At 46.4% G+C, this 12514-nt stretch overlaps 1 protein-coding gene across 2 annotated transcripts in view; it reads left to right on the top strand.

The window, feature by feature from the left end:
• The window catches only part of LOC115175843 (pleckstrin homology domain-containing family G member 1), a 118024-nt gene that overhangs the window by 45082 nt on the left and 60428 nt on the right, over positions 1 to 12514 (top strand). Inside the window, exon 1 of one of the 2 annotated variants that reach the window (XM_029735613.1) lies at positions 2424 to 2779. The exons of the other annotated variant lie outside the window; for it this stretch is intronic. The gene's annotated coding sequence lies outside the window, so the exon portion shown is untranslated. Of the gene's footprint in view, positions 1 to 2423; positions 2780 to 12514 lie in introns of those variants that run through there. 2 annotated transcript variants of the gene reach the window in all.

Raw genomic sequence — 12514 nt, 5'->3', positions numbered from 1 at the left:
TGTGTGAGAGCGGGAGCGCTTGTGTGTGAGAGCGGGAGCGTGTGTGTGTGAGAGAGAGGGAGCGTGTGTGTGAGAGAGAGGGAGCGTGTGTGTGTGAGAGAGGGACCGTGTGTGTGAGAGCGGGAGCGCGTGTGTGTGAGAGAGATGGCGTGTGTGTGTGAGAGAGGGAGCGTGTGTGTGTGTGAGAGAGGGAGGGAGTGTGTGTGTGTGAGAGAGGGAGTGTGTGTGTGTGTGTGTGAGAGAGGGAGCGCGTGTGTGAGAGAGGGAGGGAGTGTGTGTGTGAGAGAGGGAGTGTGTGTGTGTGTGTGTGTGTGTGAGAGAGGGAGCGCGTGTGTGTGAGAGAGATGGCGTGTGTGTGTGAGAGAGGGAGGGAGCATGTGAGAGGGAGCATGTGTGTGTGTGTGTGAGGGAGTGCGTGCGTGTGTGTGAGAGAGGGAGCGCGTGCGTGTGTGTGAGAGAGGGAGTGTGTGTGTGAGAGAGGGAGCGCGTGTGTGTGAGAGAGGGAGCGCGTGTGTGTGAGAGCGGGAGCGCGTGTGTGTGAGAGCGGGAGCGTGTGTGTGTGAGAGAGGGAGCGCGTGCGTGTGTGTGAGAGCGGGAGCGCGTGTGTGAGAGAGGGAGCGCGTGCGTGTGAGAGCGGGAGCGCGTGTGTGTGAGAGCGGGAGCGTGTGTGTGTGAGAGAGGGAGCGTGTGTGTGTGAGAGAGGGAGCGTGTGTGTGTGAGAGAGGGACCGTGTGTGTGAGAGCGGGAGCGCGTGTGTGTGAGAGAGATGGCGTGTGTGTGTGAGAGAGGGAGCGTGTGTGTGTGTGAGAGAGGGAGCGTGTGTGTGTGAGAGAGGGAGCGTGTGTGTGTGAGAGAGAGAGGGAGCATGTGAGAGGGAGCATGTGTGTGTGAGGGAGCGCGTGCGTGTGTGTGAGAGAGGGAGCGCGTGCGTGTGTGTGAGAGAGGGAGTGTGTGTGAGAGCGGGAGCGCGTGCGTGTGTGTGAGAGAGGGAGTGTGTGTGTGAGAGAGGGAGCGCGTGCGTGTGTGTGAGAGAGATGGCGTGTGTGTGTGAGAGAGGGAGCGCGTGCGTGTGAGAGAGGGAGCGTGTGTGTGAGAGAGGGAGCGCGTGCGTGTGTGTGAGAGAGGGAGCGCGTGCGTGTGTGTGAGAGAGGGAGCGCGTGTGTGAGAGAGGGAGCGCGTGTGTGTGAGAGAGGGAGTGTGTGTGTGTGAGAGGGAGTGTGTGTGTGTGTGTGAGAGAGGGAGTGTGTGTGTGTGTGTGAGAGAGGGAGTGTGTGTGTGTGTGTGAGAGAGGGAGTGTGTGTGTGTGTGTGAGAGAGGGAGCGCGTGTGTGAGAGAGAGAGGGAGTGTGTGTGTGAGAGAGGGAGCGCGTGTGTGAGAGAGGGAGGGAGTGTGTGTGTGAGAGAGGGAGCGCGTGTGTGAGAGAGGGAGTGTGTGTGTGTGAGAGAGGGAGTGTGTGTGTGTGAGAGAGGGACCGTGTGTGAGAGAGGGAGCGCATGCGTGTGTGTGAGAGCGGGAGCGCGTGTGTGTGAGAGAGAGAGGGAGCATGTGAGAGGGAGCATGTGTGTTTGTGTGTGAGAGGGTGCGTGTGTGTGTGAGAGAGGGTGCGTGTGTGTGTGAGAGAGGGTGCGTGTGTGTGTGAGAGAGGGTGCGTGTGTGTGTGAGAGAGGGTGCGTGTGTGTGTGAGAGAGGGTGCGTGTGTGTGTGAGAGAGAGAGGGAGCATGTGAGAGGGAGCATGTGTGTGTGTGTGTGTGAGAGAGGGTGCGTGTGTGTGTGTGAGAGAGGGTGCGTGTGTGTGTGAGAGAGGGTGCGTGTGTGTGTGAGAGAGGGTGCGTGTGTGTGTGAGAGAGGGTGCGTGTGTGTGTGAGAGAGGGTGCGTGTGTGTGTGAGAGAGGGTGCGTGTTTGTGTGAGAGAGGGTGCGTGTGTGTGTGAGACAGGGTGCGTGTGTGTGTGAGAGAGGGGGAGCGTGTGCGAGAGGGGAGCGTGTGTGTGTGAGAGAGGGACCGTGTGTGTGAGAGCGGGAGCGCGCGTGTGTGTGAGAGAGATGGCGTGTGTGTGTGAGAGAGGGAGCGTGTGTGTGTGTGAGAGAGGGAGCGTGTGTGTGTGAGAGAGGGAGCGTGTGTGTGTGAGAGAGAGAGGGAGCATGTGAGAGGGAGCATGTGTGTGTGTGTGTGAGAGGGTGCGTGTGTGTGTGAGAGAGGGTGCGTGTGTGTGTGAGAGAGGGTACGTGTGTGTGTGAGAGAGGGTGCGTGTGTGTGTGAGAGAGGGTGCGTGTGTGTGTGAGAGAGGGTGCGTGTGTGTGTGAGAGAGGGTGCGCGTGTGCGAGAGGGGAGCGTGTGTGTGTGTGTTAGAGGGAGCGTGTGTATTTGTGAGAGGGAGAGTGATGGAGAGAGCGAGATAGTGTGATAGAGAAAGTGAAAGAGAGAGGTTTCTCTTGCAGCAGTAATTGGTCAGGATGTGGGCTGGCTGGACGAACGCTCCCTTCTCTCTCCCCTCCCAGTCGGCTCTGCTCCTTTCTGTTCTGCTCCCATCTGCTCACCTCGCTTCTCTCCCCTCTCTCTCTGAGCTGACTGACCTCATAGAGGTGGGGACCTGTCTTTCCACTGACCATCCCAATATACAGAATAGCTTTCCGCTTTAGAGCGTGTACTAGTTTTAGTGTGTGTGTGAGGCAAAACTTCCCGATGCGTAGAGATGGACCTAAACAGTTAAAGGATACTGGGATATCATCAGCGACTGGCTGCCCAACGGAAAGACTAGCCATTGGAACAGTCTCAAAGGTGAGGAGGGACTTCCTAATGCTGTTGTTCTGTAATATCGATATATACTGTACACTTATACTGTGTGACTATGAATCAGACTTTGTCAGGGAGATTCACAGCAGAGGTCTTTTTGAAAGTGTATATCAGTTTTAAAGTAGTGAATTTGTAAGGCTGAAATATAAGCTATAATGTGTGATGCTGAAGCTGATCTCAACACGAGTCTCCTTTACATTAACTCTAGACATGGTTTTCCCCTGCCGGAGTCTCATTTAATCATCATTGTGGTGGTTGATGCGCCTGGGCTGCTCTGATCTGAAAGGACTCTGTCCAAGGTTTTAATTTAGCCTGGAGCTTATGGTAGCCTTGGATCCCCCTTTAATTAGATGTCAGTCCATTGGTATTATAGCATCTATCCTCTCTTCTGCAGTTAAGGTAAAGGTATGTGTGTGTTTGTGTGTCACTGTCTAGTGTCTACTAGTGTCCAACAGTGTATACATCCTTCTGGTTCTCTGAAGCTTCATGTTTGTGTGTATGATCATGCGGGGCTGCAGGTTGGCAGGTACAGTATCCTATGTTTAGAGTGCTAGGATGTGTGTGATGGAGGGTTGTTGTAGTATAATGTATTGAGATGTTACTGGGTTTTTTGTCTTGTTTTATTGAAATGGAATGAAGACGTGTGTCTGGATCTTAATGTTCTAAGCCTTCTATGATTTGAAATGTGATTGATTTGTTTGATGTGGAGGATAATGATGGATTGATAGGGTTTTGGCCTGTTGTTTTGTCATGTTGAGGTTGTTGTCTGTCAACCTCACACTCGACTATCTCACCTTTCGAACACTAGTGTGTGTGTGTGTGTGTGTGTGTGTGTGTGGGGGGGGGGGGGGGGGGGGGTTGTGTGTGCGCGCGCGTGCCCTTATTGTGAGAGGGGTAACTGGGGCATCCAGCCAAACTGCGTCACACACGGAGGTGGACAGAACAAGTTGAAAAGTAATTTGTCTTTGGATCATATTTAGCCTTGATTTATTTCAACTTCTTACAGAATAGAATAGTACTGTTTATGTTTACATTTTGAGTTTCATAAACTCTAAGTTACCAAGGAAACGTGTGTGTGTTTCATTGAGACATGTCTGTTCTTCCTATGTCCAGGGGGCTGTGTTTAGTTGTGTTGTAATGGTGGGAGTAGAGAGGGAAGAGGTGGGGGAGAGAGGGTGGGGGAGAGAGGGTGGAGAGGTGGAGGAGAGGTAGGCCCTTTCACAATCTCTTCCTGCTGGACCCTCATCCTGCATTTTTAATCTGAGTCTAAACACAGCTTCCTCCGTATGTCCCCTACACACACACACACACACACACACACACACACACACACACACACACACACACACACACACACACACACACACACACACAGTCTCACGCACACAGTCTCACACACACACACACAGTCTCACTCACACACACAGTCTCACTCACACACACAGTCTCACACACACACACACACACACACACACACACACACACACACACACACTACCATGTCCAGTTGTAACTCTGGCAGCCTCCTCTCTTTCTTGACCCCTATTTAAGTTCTGTGCCCCAGTTCACTTCTCTCTCTCCCTCCCTCCCTAATTTCCACTCCTCTTCTGCCTGTAGTGATTTGTTTACTCATTAAGCCGTTTATGTGAATACTAAACAATATACTAGTTACTACCTTTTATAGTATTGGATGTTGTAGTTTCTGTTGTGGTCAAAGAGCTGCTGCTGTTCGTTGTTGTTGTTGTTTAGTCTGCTGTAAGGCGGAAGCTGCTCCTTGTTTTCCTCATGGGTTTTCCAGTTCCTCTGGTCATCCCGAGGGATCCCTGCTCTTATAGGAGCTATATTCACAGTCTGAATTCTGTCCCCCGGACTCAGACATTCCTGGACTTGTCCCGGCACCGTGGCCAGACTGCTGCACGCTGCTCAGGGAATATGGGAAGTTCATAAGGCAGGAATCTTAGGAAAATAAATTAGACACATTATGGAGGCCACCAGGTGGAGGAGAGTGCTTTTTAATTGGTCTGTTTCAGTGATATCATTTTTTTTATTCACTGCTATTCACATGGACTTGAATCGTTCTGAAAACCCATATGAAACTCTTGTTGCACTGTTAGGCTTTAGTTGAAGTAGTTGAAATGAACGTTGATATACTGTATCAAACAGTACAGTCAAATATCAAAAGAGAATGTAAGAGGTGAGGTATGCAGAATGAATGATTATGTTGACTTTCCTACAGTGACATTAGGTGAATGTGGACGAGAAGAATGGAGCTTCCCTCAGATCTACAAGTGATCCATCTCTGGACTGACAGTGTAACAGGGTCACAGAAGGAGGAGAGGAGGGTATCTGTAAATAAATGACCCCTCCCCCTCCATCTAGCCCTCAGTACTGAACCCCTCCTCCTCTGCTCCCAGACTGGTTTACTGTAGAAACACACTGGCCTCATTGTGACTGGCACAGCTGGGAAAACGAAGGAGCTGTCAGGTCGTCTGAGGAAGCGCACACACGCTCACTCTGTGCCGACTGCAATAACAACCACCCCCCCCCCCCCCTTCCCGTCTGTAGCCCCCCCCTCCTCTTGGGACAGATGCTAAAGCGCCGAGGGGGTTGGAACGAGTCACTTTTTTCCTTTCGTGCAGAACTTTTTCACAAAGTTTTGTTGGTCTCTTGTGTTCAAGCTCTCTGATTGTGTGTGTGTGTGTGTGATTGAATCCTTACCCCACTCCAAGTGTCTGTCTGTCTGAGTGCTATGAGGAATAGAGAGCTTTATTGACGCTCTGCTCTCGGTGCCTCTCTTCACTCCCTTCCTCAGGCTCGGGGGTGAGCTGAGCGCCTGACTGTTACCATGGTGACCACAGCGCTATAGCCTCGATCATCCTGGCAACCACACAAACCCTCGAACCCTAAGTGTGTGTGTGCATGTGTTTGTGGGTGCCCTGTGTTAGCCATGAAGTGAAGAGGGCTGTTTTCAGAAGAATCGTTTTGCTTCTGAAGAGCCAGAGGGAAAGTGGAGGAGTTGTAAAAGTTATATTAGTTAGGAGGAAACGAGGGTAAGAGAGGGTGTCAGATAGGATAGGCTGTGACTGACTGTAGGGATTGGTCCTTAATGAACTGTCCAGACTTCGGAGCAGGAGCGCTGGTCAATGGTGTTGTGTATTTGCTTAGCCGGGGGTGCTCGTTATGTGGCAAGGGGAGAAGGCGGTCGGTGTTTGGGGTTAGGGGGAGAGGGTGGAGGCAGAGGCCTTCATGGGTCAGTGGGTCCCCTTAGTACTAGAGGGGTTGTGCTGCTGGAGATGGACTACTTACTGGATGTTTCCTGAGACGTGTTGGGGTGGGGGCTCTAGTTAGAGTTCCCACTGAGAGGGTTCACTAGCGTTGTATGGTAACCTACTGACCAGTGACCAGTAAGCTGCACTGACCGGTAGGGGAGGGGGGCAGTATTATTGTATGGTCAGTAAAAGGGGGTGGGTTTAGGGGATGCCCTGCTGCTGGGACCAGTACCTCTCCTCTGAAGAAGGGGGGACAAATAGCCGACCTACTCGTGTGTGTGTGTGTGTGTGTGTGTGTGTGTGTGTGTGTGTGTGTGTGTGTGTGTGTGTGTGTGTGTGTGTGTGTGTGTTGCAGCAGCTATTGTCTGAAACGTGTGGTCATTAGCTGGTGTCTGTCCTGACGTGAGCTGAACTGTCCACAGACTAGGTGATCACTCATTAAAATTGAAATTAAATATTTGTAACGGTTTGTAATAAACAAATGGTGTTCATTTGGAACATGTGGCGATTACCTTGGCTTATGAAAGAAATATACTTCCTGTTGCATTCCATTCTTGTTTGATGCACAGTGTACCTGTATGTATGCAAACTTACACTCTCACACTTGTCACATTACAAACCCATTCTGTGTATATAGGGTGAAAAACTGAACACTAAACACAAGTAGTGGGCTGGGGGGGTCTTTTGTTTGGGACGGCTACCAGCTATTGATTAGGGCTAATCCTCCTTGTAAAGAGAGTGTGAGTGAGAATCTGTGAAATTTGAGAGAATTCAATTTACACATTTTGCCATGGGGTGCAGAGAATTTTGCAGTTTTGAAGCAAGTTTGCTGGAATTCTACACATTTTGCCATGGAGTGGAGAAAATGTTTGGCAATTTAACTGATTTCATGCAATTCTACTCATTTTGCCATGGGGAGGAGTTCGGACTGGGCGATATCACCAAAATCTCATATCTCCGATATCCCGATAACGATACATATCACGATATAGCACATTTTCTGTAAATTCAATGAATAAATTGTTTATATAAAATTACCATATGTAAAGGCCTATTTCTTATTACATTTTGAATTATACTCAACAAATAAAAAGTACTTACTCATATTTGATTATTTTTCCTTTTATTTAGAACCTTTGTACAAATTTTCAATTAAGCATGTAACAAAATATTAATGTATAAAATCTAAAAAGGTAAGTAGAAAACATAAAATAAATAGGCCTAAAATGTGAATATGGTCTAAAATATCCAAACCAAACAACGTCTGAGTCAGGGGTTTGTTTTGAGCACCCGACTGTACTTTTTTGGGTCTCATCCGTAGACTTTCTCCGTACTGTTTCACATGATTCTTGCGTAGGTGGTAAAAGAGGTTAGTGGTGTTTGCCTGTTATTGGGACCGGCCTGTGGCATATTTTGCAGAGGATGGTTTTCTGGTCCGTGTCCAGACATTTCATACCTAAACCACATCCATACGACTGAAGTACCTCCTCTTTTAGGTACGAGCTCTGTGTCTCCGTGCTCTGTGTCACGTTCACTCTCCTCCATGTTTGTTTGTGTTGCAAATATCCTTCCACACGGCATGTAATTCTATACATTTTGCCACGACTTATGCCATGTTAAACCTTTGATGCTTACGAACACATGGGTGTGATCATTCTACAGTTCTCCCTGCAGCGTACACTCAAATCGGTGTGATTTAGAACACTTATTTAGAACGTCCAGATACGATTGAGGCAACAGACAGCGTTTGAGGTGGCCAAACCTGTTTTTTCACAGAAACGCTTTGCACAATGTTGGATACAATGAATTTGTATTAGGATATTTAATTTGTTTTTAATATTTTTGAATGTTTACTGCACAAATTGAATCATTGAATTCATAAATTGAACTTGTTTTTCTTGATTTGAAACAGAATTGAATGAATATTGCATTCTGTTTTAAAATCAAATAAGTTTATTTGAATATTCAAATTCAATATTTATATATTCACTTTCGATATGATATTGCGTTCATTGTCTGTGTATCAAGTTTACAAACCATAATTTCAATTTAATCAAAGTTTCATACAGTTGAAGTCGGAAGTTTACATACACCTAAGCCAAATACATTTAAACTCAGTTTTTCCACAATTCCTGACATTTAATCCTAGTAAAAATTCCCTGTCTTAGGTCAGTTAGGATCACCACTTTATTTTAAGAATGTGAAATGTCAGAATAATATTAGAGAGAATGCTTTATTTCAGCTTTTATTTCTTTCATCACATTCCCAGTGGGTCAGAAGTTTACATACACTCAATTAGTATTTGGTATCTTTGTCCCCATGTCCCCATGTGCAGTTGCAAACCTTAGTCTGGCTTTTTTTATGCCGGTTTTGGAGCAGTGGCTTCTTCCTTTCTGAGCGGCCTTTCAGGTTATGTCGACATGGGACTCGTTTTAATGTGGATATAGATACTTTTGTACCTGTTTCCTCCAGCATCTTCACAAGGTCCTTTGCTGTTGTTCTGGGATTGATTTGCACTTTTCGCACCAAAGTACGTTCATCTCTAGGAGACAGAACGCGTCTCCTTCCTGAGCGGTATGACAGCTGCGTGGTCCCATGGTGTTTATACTTGCGTACTATTGTTTGTACAGATGAACATGGTACCTTCAGGCGTTTGGAAATTGCTCCCAAGGATGAACCAGACTTGTGGTCTACAATTTTTTTTCTGAGGTCTTGGCTGATATCTTTTGATTTTCCCATGATGTCAAGCAAAGAGGCACTGAGTTTGAAGGTAGGCCTTGAAATACATCCACAGGTACACCTCCAATTGACTCAAATTATGTCAATTAGCCTCAGAAGCTTCTAAAGCCTTGACATAATTTTCTGGAATTTTCCAAGCTGTTTAAAGGCACAGTCAACTTGGGGTATGTAAACTTCTGACCCACTGGAATTGTGATGGAGTGAATTATAAGTGAAATAATCTGTCTGTAAACTATTATTGGAAAAATTACTTGTGTCATGCACAAAGTAGATGTCCTAACCGACTTGCCAAAACTATAGTTTATTAACAAGAAATTTGTGGAGTGGTTGAAAAACGAGTTTTAATGACTCCAACCTAAGTATATGTAAACTTCTGACTTCAACTGTATATTCAACTTCTCATACTGGTACTTTGCCAGTCAGGAAAGGTAGAGCTGAACAGATAGAATCAAACGCTTACTGTGGTAAACAGAAACTTCTGGCAGTTTCTTAAGCCATTGTGGCATGTTGAATTAATTTTCTTAAGCTGAATTTGACTCTAGCATTTGAACCATTTTGGCTATGAGCTATTATGACCCCATTCCTGAAAGCTAAGACTATCTGGCGTTTTGATGTGCATTCTGTTTCCCTCTATGATGATCACAGGCCAAGTTAGAAGGGAGTGTCAAAGAAAAACGCAATTTGTCCCCCATAAGAATGAGTCTGACCCCATTTAGTCGTCTGGTCGATTGTTTGGTCAATAGGCTGTTGATTGACCAAGATCTGATAGTATTTTGTTAACTTAACATCACTGTGGAGCTTCTCAAAGTAATTTTTTCTTCACCTCAAACAGCAAGTAAACAAAGTCTGTTTTTACATCCGTTGAGAATGACAGTAGTTCCTCAACGTAGCCTATTTGAAATATCTTTCTAGCTCTCTTTTGATAACCGCTTCGTGTGAAAGGGAGGGAAAAAATGTAATGCTCTGATCCAGGGGAAACATCATAAAATAGGCCTACCCGATTACTTGTTCTTTGCGTAAATTGCCTACAGCTATGTCTATCCTGTCTGGAGCTCACTGGTGCAGGAAACTCTGAGGGCCCAGAATATTTATACAATGTTGCAAGTTTGCTACTGCCAGCATCATGCCAGACCAAAGTTAATAGTTGATACAATATAATGTTTCAGGTTCCTTGCAGACAGGCCATGCGTATCCAATGTGATTTATAGGATATTTATTTTTATCAGGATATTGTCAACCTGCAGGCTGCAATGCTTTTATTTGTTGGCTTTATGTAGGCTATTTTTACTTAGTTGGAAATAGAAGTTCATTTTAGAGTTTTGATTAACCACATGATAATGAGATAGCTGGTGTAGCCTATTATCGACCTGCAACTTCAGGAGCGTAACAGCAGAATCTGCTAAGGCCAGCAGCAGCAGGAGGAGGGTCGGAAACAGCCTAACCAGAAGGAGGAAAAACTATCTTGATCTCTGGCTCCCTCTTGAGTAACTTGTGTCTTAATTATTTAATCGCAATGTGCTTAAAGCATCAGACAAGCTCAGTAGCCTATATATAGTTGATTTGACTAAAACACACACACAGACACACAGACACACAGACACACAGACAGACAGACAGACAGACAGACAGACAGACAGACAGACAGACAGACGCCTACTGCACAACAACACTTTCTGTGGCAGAAGGATCTGTGCACCCCATTTAATGAGTGCACAGATGAGTGCAACAGAGGTGGTGGTGATGAGTAGCCTCGTAATTACCAGACTGATTACCGTGTGTAGCGAACCATTCATGTAAGCTCACGGGATCAGGCCATCTCATGAGGCTATGTTTAATTATTATATATATTTATTTATTTAACCAGGTAGGCCAGTTGAGAAGAAGTTCTCATTTACAACTGCTACCTGGCCAAGATAAAGCAAAGCAGTGCGACAAAAACAACAACAGAGTTACACATGGGATAAACAAACGTGCAGTCAATAACACAATAGAAAAATCTATATACAGTGTGTGCAAATGTAGTAAGATTAGGGAGGTAAGGAAATAAATAGGCCATAGTAATTAATTACAATTTAGCATTAACACTGGAGTGATAGATGTGCAGATGATGATGATGTGCAAGTTGAGATACTGGGGTGCAAAAGAGCAAAAAAAGAACAATATGGGGATGAGGTAGTTGGGTGGGCTATTTACAGATGGGCTGTGTACAGGTGCAGTGATCGGTAAGCTGCTCTAACAGCTAATGTTTAAAGTTTGTGAGGGAGATATAAGTCTCCAGCTTCAGTGACTTTTGCAATTCGCTCCAGTCATTGGCAGCAGAGAACTGGAAGAAAAGGCGGCCAAAGGAGGTGTTGGCTTTGGGGATGACCAGTGAAATATACCTGCTGGGGCACGTGCTACGGGTGGGTGTTGCTATGGTGACCAGTGAGCTGAGATAAGGCGGGGCTTTACCTAGCAAAGACTTATATATGACCTGGAGCCAGTGGGTTTGGCAACGGAAATGCAGCGAGGGCCAGCCAACGAGACCATACAGGTCGCAGTGGTGGGTAGCATATGGTGCTTTAGTGACAAAATGGATGGCAATGTGATAGAGTACATCCAATTTGCTGAGTAGAGTGTTGGAGGCTATTTTGTAAATGACATCGCCGAAGTCAAGGATCGGTAGGATAGTCAGTTTTACGAGGGTATGTTTGGCAGCATGAGTGAAGGAGGCTTGGTTGTGAAATAGGAAGCCGGTTCTATATTTAATTTTGGATTGGAGATGCTTAATGTGAGTCTGGAAGGAGGGTTTACAGTCTAACCAGACACCTAGGTATTTGTAGTTGTCCACATATTCTAAGTCAGAACCGTCCAGAGTAGTGATGCTAGCCGGGCGGGTGGGTGCGGGCAGCAATCGGTTGAAGAGCATGCATTTAGTTTTACTAGCATTAAAGAGCAGTTGGAGGCCACGGAAGGAGTGTTGAATGGCATTGAAGCTCGTTTGGAGGTTTGTTAACAGTGTCCAAAGAAGGGCCAGATGTATACAGAATGGTGTCGTCTGCGTAGAGGTGGATCAGAGAATCACCAGCAACAAGAGCGATATAATTGATATATACAGAGAAAAGAGTCGGCCCGAGAATTGAACCATGTGGCACCCCCATAGAGACTGCCAGAGGTCCGGACAACAGGCCGTCCGATTTGACACACTGAACTCTATCTGAGAAGTAGTTAGTGAACCAGGCGAGGCAGTCATTTGAGAAACCAAGGCTATTGAGTCAGCCGATAAGAATGCGGTGATTGAATGTGTCGAAAGCCTTGGCCAGGTCGATGAAGAAGGCTGCACAGTACTGTCTTTTATCGATGGCGGTTATGATACCGTTTAGGACCTTGAGCGTGGCTGAGGTGCACCCATGACCAGCTCGCAAACCAGATTGCATAGCTGAGAAGGTACGGTGGGATTCGAAATGGTCGGTGATCTGTTTGTTAACTTGGCTTTCAAAGACTTTAGAAAGGCAGGGCAGGATGGATATAGGTCTGAGATGAGCATCCTTGGCTGAGACATGAAGACGTGTTAGTTTGACTGATGGGTCTCCTGTGGTCTCCTGTGCACCACACTATGTAACTTTTCAGGTCTCAGATAAGTTTTATTAGATGAGTTTGTTAGTCATATGCACAGCGTCATAATTGCAGGAAACAGTGAATTTCTTAAGCTCCGAGCTCTAAGAGTTACTCA

The sequence above is a fragment of the Salmo trutta genome, chromosome 1 (genome assembly GCF_901001165.1).
Source record: "Salmo trutta chromosome 1, fSalTru1.1, whole genome shotgun sequence".
In the NCBI taxonomy this organism is placed as follows: Eukaryota; Metazoa; Chordata; class Actinopteri; order Salmoniformes; family Salmonidae; genus Salmo; species Salmo trutta.
The sequence above is the reverse complement of the archived record's forward strand: the minus strand, read 5'-3'. Positions and strand labels throughout refer to the sequence as shown.